The sequence below is a fragment of the Mytilus edulis genome, chromosome 9 (genome assembly GCF_963676685.1).
Source record: "Mytilus edulis chromosome 9, xbMytEdul2.2, whole genome shotgun sequence".
Lineage (NCBI taxonomy): Eukaryota > Metazoa > Mollusca > Bivalvia > Mytilida > Mytilidae > Mytilus > Mytilus edulis.
Window position 1 is genome coordinate 36550143 of NC_092352.1, and position 11069 is coordinate 36561211.

Here is an 11069-nt window from a genome sequence, read left to right on the forward strand (position 1 = left end):
CATTGGCAATTATACAAAATCTTTTTATTTCTTATACAATGTTTGGTGTTTTTGTTTCTTCAATGAGGAATCCATTGTTTGTCATTGGTTGATATCTGTCATATGTGTTTTTCGTTTAACTGATTCAGCATAAATCAAGCCGTTGGTTACTCCTTTGAATTGTTCTACATTTTTTAAGCTTACTTTACGATATGACCTTGCTCTCGGTTGAAGACAGTGCGGTTACCTATATTTGCATTCATACGTCATTAAGAAGATTGTAAAAGTATAAAAACTACACGAAGCATCTATCAATTCGAAAGGAACAAAATGGTATAGATATGGCTTTATACATCTATGACTGAAATTAAGAAAAACTTTAAAGTCTTCCCTCAAAATGGTGCAGTCTAAAAATGTGTTGATTTCTTTTTAGTGAAAGATTAGACATTTTCCAGAAGATACACACAATTGATTGTTTAACCTCAATCATGCCAAAATTCTATTTAAATATCTAAAAAGTAATAAAGGTATTGTTTTCTGTGCATACATCGAATGCATATCAAATGACATTTTATAATTTTTTTTAAAGATAACGTAACTTCCGAAAAGAAGGTAGACTAAACAGAGCAACGTTACTTGAAAAGGGTAAAACAGATTCATGAGAATGGCCCTTAAACACCTCAAAACAAAGAGGTTCACTTGAAACGATAAACTACACCATGTACGCTCGTGACCAAACGTATATAAATTAACAGCCCCTAAACAGAACGTTTGCAACAATATGAGGTCAACTTCGACAAAGGAGACTGCAACCTTACTTACAGTTTTAGCACAATTACCATTTTATTGGTTGACATTTACAAATACAATGTATCATATTTGATCATGTTAATTCAGTGCACTGGTTAACAAGGTAGCTGGTAAGTACAATATTCTTAAATATATATAGTACTGTTTTTCAAACTTTGAACCACAAATGTTATTAACCTAACCCTGATAGACATTTGAAGATCATATATGCAAATAGTAAAATAACAAAAATACCAAACTATGAGTAAAATTCAAAACGGAAAGTCCCAAATCAAATGGCAAAATCAAAAGCTCACACACATCAAACGAATACACAATAACTGTCGTATATGTATTTTCTTAAGTAGAAAATGGTGGATTAAACCAAAATTTATAGACAGCTTAACCTCTTACTGTATGACAGTCGCATAGCATTCCATCATATTGACAACGATGTGTTAAGAAAAGAAACAGACAAAATAGATAAAAGTGTCAAATATTCAAAGAGCTGAATATATTTCAGATATACTCGAAAAGATGCTGGTAATAGTTCTTAAGTTGACCCCGATATTCTTTGATGGCGAAACCTTGTGGAATTTGAAGTCTAATTAAGAAAAGTATTTTGTAACACTTTAACATATATGATATATCCATAAAATAAAAGTTGGTCTCATCAGCGCTATTCATGTCTATTGCAGACAGTTTTTAAAAAATAAAACAAACTTTACCTGTGTTATGGCGCATTTTAGGTAATGCTACACCGAAATAAATATTTTTTTCTTCTGAAAAAGAATTAAACATATCGTTACTTCTAATAGAAATTGTGGTATAATTATGAATTATTTTAATCACCTTGTTACATAAATATCCTAAAACTGCTCTTTTCATGAGTCTTTAGGCAAATTCCAAAATAAGATTTAATAATGTTAAAATGCCATAGTAAACATACTAAGCCATGGCTCAGTAAATTTTAGTGAAATTGTAAATGTTTTGAAAATGGCCCTTGTGCAATATACAGTTTTGTAGATTTAGTTCAACTAATTATGTTCATCGTGTTTAAAAACTCGTCGTGATATAAACAAAAATCATTCAATTTGGAGAATTTGAAATACATTACCAGAAAACAGTTGTATACCAATTTTGTAATGCATCTCTATATGGTTTTGATGGTATTTATTTCGTCTATTAATATCGACTTATAGAAAATGAATCCTTTTACGATTGTAGATATAGTATTCTGCATTAAATTTAATTTTGAAAGTGATGGATTTAGTGTAAAGCACCCATAGATCATCTTTTGATATTCATATTTTTGCCTTTCAAAAAAACATAATAGATGACGTGACAAATTAGTCTCGTTAAACTTAACCTGTAGAAAAAAAAATGGTATGTGTGACAGTGACTGAATATCCCGAGAGAAAAAACTATAAAATCCTTGATTATACTTATATTTGTTGCATTAAAATTTCTCAATGCTGCATATTCCTATTTATTCAAATGTATGTTTTCCTAAAAGTACAACACTATCATTCATAAATTAATACAACTTTTTCCAATGTTTTTTTTAAATTTTTTGCGATGTCTGTGTTGGATAATCAGACGAGAATCTATAACCTTTTGAAGGTCTTTTTTTTCAGTACGTGTTCAGTGTACTGATTTTCCTTGCAATAACGTAAAACTGAACACAAGAGAAATACTTGAATTTCGAAATGAAAAAAAAAGGATTGCACAGACATTTATAGTATGTATGTCTCTAGATTTGCATATGAATCAGACATTCTCATCATTACTTCCAGAGATAGACGTAAAACAAATAAAAGAATATGTTTACTTTCACCAGTATGTGAAAAACAAATTTGATATATAGTATTGCCAGAAAGAAACCTGAGTAGTTCATTCACCCTTGTTAACAATGATGGTTAACTAAAGAAAAAAGCTTACAATCAAAATTGACCATTAGCTTTACGAATTATTAATGACAAACGAGTATTTTTTGTTGCATGTCGTTGGGTGTTTTTTTTTTTTAATGAGTTGAATTTTCCTCGGAGTTCAGTATTTTTGTGATTTTACTTTTAGCATGGTCACTTTATTCTGGGACATACTATATTGCATATTATCCCTATATTTATCATTACATTGTATAAATATATACCAAGACCTAAATGTCATCATATTCAGGACTAATAGTATACGGGTTTTCAATTCTCTCATTGATAAATTTATATATTCAAGTGGATTATATAATATCTAGGTTCACAATTATGACATGTATGTAACAAGAACAAGAAAAATTTCTGAAACAGCTGTAGTTAACAACAATTTTAAGAGGGATTTATTTCACCACATCAGCATCAGGAAACACGCATTTTATATATGTCATTAAAAATCGGGAAGTAGTCAGGAAACCTATTTTCAAGGTTAAGTATAATTGATAATATTACTGAAGATATGTCAAATACAGTTTGAAATCAGCATATTTTAAAATCATATAACCAAATGAGTATATATTTCAGATTATACCCCTTATTAATACTCTGTTGTGATTGACTATTCATGTATTTTCTGATGCCGTGGTAGTAACGATATGTGAATAGAAACCTGGTTCAAAGGTGCCGTTTGAGTCCTCTATAACAAAACTAAAAACACTTGCACATCAAATAAATTGTTGATACGGATATAATTCTCTCCTGTTTGTATTTTTATAGCTATGTAAATTTTGAAATTAAAAAGAAAGTATTTTAACATGTAAATTTTACAAAACATCCAATTACCAAAAGAACTCTATGTAAAAGATTTAAAGTCGGTAGACAATGATTGAGGGGACGGGACTCGAAATAATCTCCATGGAATTGACATGTGCCAATACAAATTCAAATATCATTGACTTATCAGGTGGTACACATGTATTAAGTACCAAGTCAGAAATATGACAGTTGCTATCCATTCATTTGCTGTCTTTGAGCTTCTTTTTTTTTTGCCATTTGATAAGCGACAATCTTTTTGATTTTTCCTCGGAGTTCAGTACTTTTGTGATTTTATTTTTTTCAAAGCAAAAGTTTCAAATTAAATAATTCTATTACTAGACAATGACTATAGGGGCAAGACCAAATAATCCCATGGAAAAAAAGATATGCCAACTCTCATTCAACTACATACAAAATCAATGACTAACCTTTAGTGGTTCTCATCTAAGTGACCTGATCGAAAACTTTACCAAATCCATGATGCGAATGCTACCTACGGAAACAGCACCCTAAAATCTGGTCTCCATACATTCATCGAGGCGAGATAACAATTAGTTTACCATAAAAGAGTCGAGAAGTATCAGCAACATCTATCCCAGTCTATATGGTCATGTGTACCTAAAAGTTTCGAGCTGAAATGCTTTATCATTTATTAAGACAGAAGTATAAATAAAGGCAACAGTAGTATACCGATGTCCAAAACTCATAAATCGATAGACAAAAACAAGACCGTGTCATATACCAAAACCGAGGGAAACGCATTAAATACAAGACAATGACGACACAACATTAAAATGTAACACACACAGAAACGAACTAAACATTAGACAAAATCCGATGCGAATAACAAATATAACATTAAAACTAAATAAATGAATTTGGGATAGAAAAGTACCGTGACACGTCTTGGTCCGTTTCTGTGTGTGTTACATTGTAGTGTTGTGTCGTTGTTCTCCTCTTATATTTAATGCGTTTCCCTCAGTTTTAGTTTGTTACCCCAATTTTGTTTTTTTGTCCATGGATTTATGAGTTTGAACAGCGGTATACTACTGTTGCCTTTATTTATAATAATGTGAATTCACACTCAAATATAAGAGGAAACAAACGACACAAAAGAAACACAACGTTAAAATGTAACACACACAGAAACGAACTATAATATAACTATGACCATATTCCTGACTTGGTACAGGACATTTTTTAAAGATAAAAATGGTGGGTTGAACCTGGTTTTGTGGCATGCAAACCCTCCCTCTTTTATGGCCATGTGAAATATAACATTAAAATGACAACATAACATTTCAGGACTACAATACAAATCAATAGGACAACACAATTGACAAAGAAACACGAATAATAGCTAACAAAAGGCAACAGTATAATAGTATAATAGGCCATTTCTCCTTAATTCAGTGAATGAAAAAACAGATTGTGTTTTTTTTAAATATGTTTTTTATCTAATGTTGAATACAAATGTGTCAACAACACGGGTTACAATATCTTCGTATTAGTGCATTATCCGTTTGGCAATTCGATTCCGTTATTTGTTTGCTGTCTCTTTGACCGGGACCATGCGTCAGATATATAAAAACAAATCCATATTGTTGTATTTATGATGTGGAATAGTTGCCTTCAACTGCCGTAAAGTTTACATAATGACATGAGGTAAAACCTTTCAAGCGTTTAATTTATCAAAAACTTTTTTATTTAATAGTATCTGAAAAAAATGAACATGATATGAAATGAATAATGAATGGTAAACTGTTCATAAATATGCCTAAGAGTCACAAACATCAATTACTATCTCGACAGATTGTCCTCAGTTTATTAAATAAAGTTGGATGAAAAGGACTTCCTCCATGCTTCTCTATCAAATCTTAGGGTCTTAACAAAGAAAAGAATAAGTATAAGAGTTGCAAAGAGTCATTTGGACACAGCAAATGAAAGTTTAAATCATATTAGAATAATAAGGAAATGATCTATTTTATTAAAACACATTTATTTATAGTTACATGGAGATGTCTTTTCTGCTTTGAATATACTGGTAATTAACAATCTGATGCATTATACTCTGAAATATCAGAATAAATATCACTTTCTATATATATTAAACATTAATTCCACCATCATTCAAGGCCTGTAATTTAAGATCATCATGGATTCATTTATTTTCGTGGGGACCAATTGTCGTGGATTTCATGGACTTCTTTAATTTCGTTGTTTTGGCAAAGGCTGCATACATTCCTTAAGAAATAAAATTGTAATTCTTGGAATAACTTAATTAGTGGTTTACCTGTACCTGCAAAAACTACGAAAATTGGTATCCAACGAATATTAATGAATCCTCTGTATATAAAATTGAACAGGAGGTTGGTGTTTATGCAATATATACCTAGGGGCAGAAATCCTCAGTGTTTTGAATATGTAACATACGATAACCATTAAGTTTACAGAAAGGTACCCTATAAATGATAGTCCATGTCTGGACTAAGTATAATGTTAAACCGAGCTGCAATAAAACATTTAGCCATTGTTTAAAAAGAATGAAATGAATGTCAGATGGGGAGGTTATCATTCTCCTCTAGATGTGCACTCTGTAACGATAAAGGCTTACTTGCAGGAAATGCATGCACCAATAATGTGATACGGATGTTGTTTTCTATTCGTGTGATGTTTGTGAGCTATTGATGTGGCCGTCTGGTTAAGGAACTTTCAGTTTTTAATTTTCCTCGGAGTTTGGTATTTTGTTTTTCTACTTTTTTCAAACTTATAACTGAACTTTGACTTGAATTTAAAAAGCCATATAACGGTAAAGATGAGTCAAGTGATCTTCATTTTATTTCACCCCAGCATTGATGCGTGCTTTAGATTTGCATTGCAATTTGAGCAAACAACTGAAATAAAATTGTAAAGGGATCCGGGTTTACAGTTGTTACTTTGCTGTAGACCCAGCTCCAGAAAAATTCAAATACGATTCCAATAAGAACTATCAACAAGCATGCACATTTTGTTGTGCTATATATATATTTGTCCTTTGAATCCGAAGTATAAAAAAAACACGAATAAGGTGTTCGAGAAATCCAAAAGTGTTACATTTTGTTGTGTATGTTCAACTGCTGACAAAAAATGCAGTCATACTGTTTAGCACGTGTTGTACTCAAGTAGTCTATAACACACAATTCTATCGTTAAATAAACAAAGTATATTGAAATGTTTACAAACAAAAAGTAGGTGTCTGACAGTTACCAAAAGAACATTTACAACTTATCACTGCCAAGGTACCGACTAAATATGAAGTTCGTCTGCCCACAAAAGGGTGACGAATGACTGGATGAATGGACTAGTTGATTGCAGAGTTGACGAATGAACAATGTGGTTAAAGAGTTGGCGAATGGATTGGGTGATTTCTGAGTTGACGAATGAACAAGGTGGTTAAAGAGTTGAAGAATAGATTACGTGATTGCAGATAGTTGGAGAATGAACAAGCTTAAGGTGGTTGCAGAGTTGACGAATTGACAAGGTGGTAAAAGAGTTGACGAATGGACAAGGTGGTTAAAGAGTTGACGAATGGATTAGATGATTGCAGAGTTGTCAAATAGACCAGGTGGTTGCAGAGTTGAAATATAATAACAACATCCTGTTTCAATCTATGAAGGAATTTCCATGAAAATTTAAATAACATTATTTCAAATTGTTTGTTGTAGGACTTAGCATTTGAATCAGCACCAAACTTTCCATTGACAAAACCAAAAATAAATTAAATGAAAGAATAAATGAACAACTGTTCAAAATCCAATGGTTGTACAATTGTTTCCTTTATCAAACTAACCTTCTTTCAATTTTGATTAAAGTATCGTTTGTATACATGTATTCAAAGGATACATTTTCCCCCAAATATTCCCCATCACTATGTTTTGATTCTTATGCATCCTTTGCTTTCAAATATTCGGCTTTGAGCGTTCCTGATAAAGGTAAATCTACAAAAGCGTTTCGGACTCATGAAGTTCAAACCATGTCTCTTTCCTTTCCTTTTTTTTATCATTTTAGTCTGTACTTCTGCAAATAATATCTTATATATTTAATGATATAAAGTGCATTGTTACAGGAAAAATATTCATAAAATCAATCATTCATTGTGCTACCGAAAAAAAAATTAGTAAAAATATACATAAAATATTTGCTATCAATGCTGTTGAAATTTAAAATATGTACAAACGTGTTCGTCTTTATACAAAAAAAAAATGCTACAGTAATTGATTATACCAAAAACATCAATTTCCTTCCTGACAAGCATATGTGAAAGACATACATGTACTTTTAGTTAATTATCAAAAGTACAGTGACTCAAATGACTTAAGTTTACTGCATCATGTGTGATCTTAATGAAGAAGTATACACACTTATGATTCACTTCTATTGTTTTGAAAAAAAATAACCAAACCTATGTGGTCAATTATCTTTTCAAAATATGTGTTTAAATAATTTGTTGGATTATTGTATTGTCTCATTGTCTCATTAACATATTTTCAATGTCTTTAATAATGCTTACATATATATGACCACCATTCTTTCTTATCAATTCTTATGGGCTGTCAGTTTCAGAAGACAATGTCTCCATGGAACCCAAAACATGCGTAAAAAGTAAAAGATCAAAAATACCGAATTCATTTGAGGCAAAATAATCGAATATTCTTTAATAAGCTGAGGACAACCCATGATTTGCAAATTTTAGGGGGCGCGGCGACCTGAATCCGCCACTGGCAAATGGTGATTTGAGATGATTTCGTACCGGTTTCTTAAGAAGAATGAAAATAATCTAGCATTATCCGTTAACTCCAGTCTTCACTATATAGAAGATGTCCTCTTATAATTACTCAATAGTTCAAAGATTGGCATTTATTTCAACAAACTTGCAGTTAAGTCTGCCAAATATCTTGAACTATAACATTTAGAAATGGACAATGAGGATCGGTTGAGAACAAAACTGTATCACAAATAAAGGCAACAGTATTATACCACTGTTCGAAAGTCATAAATCAATTGAAAGAAAAAAAAAGAGATGATTGCAGCCTCCAAATATTAAACTTTCCATTTCTACACAGCAGCATTCCTGTAGTGACTTCATATTGAATATTAATTAATTTCCCATTTGATACGATATTTCAGAGTTAACATACCCTACTATGATTTCCATGCTAGTGGGTTTCTGCTTACAAGTCAGCTATTAAATTAAGAGTTCCTCTATAATTTGACGTGTGCCAACATGATTAGGTTGACCGTTATGAAATATGTTTCAGATGACGACGGATATGTTCAAATTATCGTAACAACCCCGTCCTCCTATCCACGAATGTGACCTTCCAAATTAGATTTATCACCAGATGTGTACTTACACGAGCAACATAAGAGACGTCACATGTGGTGCGTGATTTTATAACCCTTTCAGAGCACTGAGATCTCCACCAGTTTTTGGTGGAGTTCGTGTTAGTCTAGTCTTTAGTTTTCTATGGTTTTTTTTGTGTAACTATAAGTCTTAAGTAGATAAACGTGTATCTGACATACCAATTTATATGCCTGGTATCTTTAATGATGAGTTTATAATTATTATTTGTGCATTGCTCATATCAAAATTAACAATAGAAGCAGATATTGATAACCTATGACATGAATTTCATTTAACTATGATGAGAAATGTAGGTGTGAAGGCACTCACAATAAGGACATAACTTCATAAATTATATTCCACAGGCATTTATTTCGATCTGATTCAAGATATTGATATAATCCTTTAGCACGATTTGCAATATCCGAAATGATAGCTGTAAGTTTGTATTGGTTTGAATGAGGGTTAGTAACAGTGGTTTCCAAACATAAATTGAACAAAGAATGAAGTTTTGAAAGGGGTAATGAATAAAGTTTCGTGCGAATGTGATGAATACCTAACAGCTTTTGTATAAATAGCATCAAGTCATTAATAGAGACATCATGCAACGTAGGTGATGTATTATGACGATGACCATGACTATGTCGAGGAGTAGAGTTGAAAATATTCATCCCATTCACCGAGCTACAGGAAGGACTAGATGGAAAACCTATACAATCAATTTTGTCATTGCAACCATATGGTGTCGCAGTTCCCATTTGTCGAATCCAGTAGTCCTCTTTTTGTCTTCGGAGAGGCGTTACTAGTTGAGGATTTTCAGGGTTGTGGTATATGTTTCCGGTCATACGAACTGTCATAGAAACGATGGAATTATCAAGCTGATTAAAATGGTGGTACAGAATGTCGTTTGCATTGAGGGTAATATCTGATCTTTGGTCGCACATACGTTTGTTTAGCCTTCCTTTCGTTTCACCGACGTAAACCAATCTGCAAAGGTTACACTCTAATCAGTAGACGACATTTATAGATTTACAATTCAGATCAACTTAACTTCTAGTAAAATTAGACTTTTATGTTAAATTGCTAGTGAATTGAGCATCTGTTCAGTGCTCTGAAAGGATGATCAGATCCTGCTCAACATGTGACGTCTCTCATAATTTATACGGGAAATCAAAGTTAGTGTTCTCACACCTACTTTTTTTTATCAGAGTTTATATCATTACATAAACTGCTTGATAAATGAAATAGGTATAGACAATTCACTTGGAGACTCAACATATACCCTCACGACACTTACCAAAGAGGAAATTCTGGATAATCATAGTTCTGTTCTATGTTCCTTTGGAATTTCAACCAAAGATGAAGAACTGGATCTTCCATCACTGTATTGGATACCTAAACTGTATAAGTGTCCTTACAAACTATATATCATTTTATTCTGGTATCATCGAAGTTGGACTAAGGTATACAGAAAAACATATTAATTTACATTACATTGCATTGTACATTTGTTGGGGAAGCATTAAATATGAGTTTTTTTTACAACGGTATGATCAGTATAGCCGACAGGTTAACATCAGAGAGAATCCAGTTTGTCATTTATAGTTCTAATAAATTGGTACAATTTTCGAAGTTTAGCTTTCTGTTTTTGGTTCATAAGAGCATTAAATTTTAAAACATTACAGTTCGTTAGGTATTTCTTGTCAATAAGTAGTGTTCAGATGTCAGGAGACTGCTGCATTCCATTACATAGTGGTATTCGTCACCTATAGAAACGGTATATTGCTGGGTCTACCAAGTGCTCCACAAAACCTCTTTCTAAATTATAAACATCTATTTTATCAACAATCAAAGCCGGGCTCCAAAAAGTTATTGTGAATCAGATGTGGATACTAAAAATATCCAATGATCTTTTAGAGTACATACAATCTAAGACTCTTCTCATCTTGCAAATGTATTAAAACATTTGACTTTTTCTACACTTTACACAAGTATTCCCCATTCCAAACTAAAAGACAAATTGAAAGAGTTGGTATTACTTTGTCTCATTAAAAACAATGGCGAAAGTCGATACAAGTATCTTGTCATAGGGAGGGATAAATCCTACTTTGTAAAGAATCACTCTGATTTAAACAAAAAACCCTCTAAAACTGATCAAGATGCTTGATTTCTTG